Here is a 1,805-nt window from a genome sequence, read left to right as displayed (position 1 = left end):
TGCTTTACACAATTGATGTATGTATGGATTGTGATAAGAGTTGTATGAGCCCCTAATAAACTGATTTTTTTTAAAAAGAAAATGATGGGGGTCATAGTGGAAAACCAATCTGTAGATAATTAGACATTCCCTCACAGAAGGGTCACAAGGAAAGAATGAGACAGGGTGCAGCATAGCAGCATAGCACCAATGGAATGCACAACATTCCTCTAGTTCTTTAATGCTTCCCGCCCACCCCCACTATCATGACTCCAGTTTTACCTTAGACAGGAGCTTATCTGTACACTGGTACAGATAAGAGCTCTGGACACACAGAATCCAGGACAGATAAATCCCTCAGGAACAACAATGGGAGTAGCAATACCGTGAGGGCAGGGGGAAGTGGGGGGAGAAATGGAGAACTGACTTTTTTCCCTTTGTTTGTTTGTTTGCTGGTTTGTTGCTGTTGGTATCAGTCTTGTGAGGTTTTGTTTTTGTCATAATACAACTGCCAAAGTAAACCAGAGTCCTGCATAACCCATGGACAGGTACATGGATTCTGAGCTTCCACTTAACTCAAGCCCCAATCCAAGAACAATCAGTTCTGATAACATGGTCTTGCTCAATACTCATCTTCACGAAATGGTCACTGAAGATAAGGGTGCTACAGCAAAATGTGGTGAAGAAAACAGATGGTGCCCAGAGTAGTGTCTGGGGGTCTTAAAGGCTTGTGTTTAAACAAGCAGCCATCTAAGTGAGGAGTCAACTAAGTTCACACGGAAGAAACACACCAGCCTGTGTGATCCAAGGATGACGATAACAAAACCCAAATAAGACAGGGAAAAGTATCAGAACTCAAATTGTGAACCCCCAATTTGTGGAAGGCTATGGGAGACAGTGGAAACCCAAAGTCTATCTGAAGAGTCTCGAGTTAAATTAAGCCTCTGACAGATTCCATCTAGCCACTTGATTATAGTGGATCCAACATGGTATAACTTGACACTTGGTCAGCAAACCTCCCTCTTGACCCAGCCTGAATTTGATGGAGGCTCAAGTGTTTCTTGCTTGTTCAAATCTCTTCCCTGACGTTTTAAATATTGATGGTAGTCTTTTCTTTCTTGCTCTTTATTTGTATTTGTGTTTTTATATTATTATAATTGTTATTATTTTATCTTGTTTCTGTTTTTCATTGTTACTGCTGTTTCCCAGTTTTTGAAGCACAAGAGAAGTAGATACATACATAGAGATAATAATTGATGCAATGGTGTATTGGGGATGTGGGGTAGGATGGGAGATAGAGAGGCTCAGAGGATTTGGGGAGCAAACAAGGAATCCAGGAGAGGGGCGAGCACTGAAACGGTTGTGATGATGTGTATACAATTCATTTTAAAAGTGATTTAACCCTGGAGGTGTATGATTTGTGAATACTATATTAAGAAAACCACTAAAAATGTTGATATAATGTAAAACATGTAGCCAATGTCATTGAGCAATATGTATAGAAATTGTTTAAGGGGAATCTTAATTTGTTATGTAAACTCTCACCAAAACACAATAAAATATATATTTTTAAATATTTAAAGCATTGTGAACTCTATGGGATAATTCTTACTGTGTAGTTATGAGTCTGAATCAACTCTACAGAAATATGTAAGGAACTGGATTTTTATTCTGAATAACTGGACAGAAAAAGAGGGAGAGAATAAAATGACCCCAAATTCCAGTAAAAATGAGGGTCTAACAGAGACACTGCACGGCAAATTCCCCACGTTGTCAGGGCCGTGAGTACAGACAGACGTGAGGCCGACCTGGCAGGTCCAGCACAC

At 39.8% G+C, this 1,805-nt stretch overlaps 1 pseudogene; it reads left to right on the top strand.

Annotated features, from left to right (window-relative positions):
• The window catches only part of LOC101657115, a 10,325-nt pseudogene that overhangs the window by 642 nt on the left and 7,878 nt on the right, over nucleotides 1-1,805 (top strand).

The sequence above is a fragment of the Echinops telfairi genome, unplaced genomic scaffold, assembly GCF_000313985.2.
Source record: "Echinops telfairi isolate 266 unplaced genomic scaffold, ASM31398v2 ScPeMD7_7356;HRSCAF=8355, whole genome shotgun sequence".
Lineage (NCBI taxonomy): Eukaryota > Metazoa > Chordata > Mammalia > Afrosoricida > Tenrecidae > Echinops > Echinops telfairi.
Note: the sequence above shows the minus strand (reverse complement) of the source record. Positions and strands in the feature narration are given on the sequence as shown.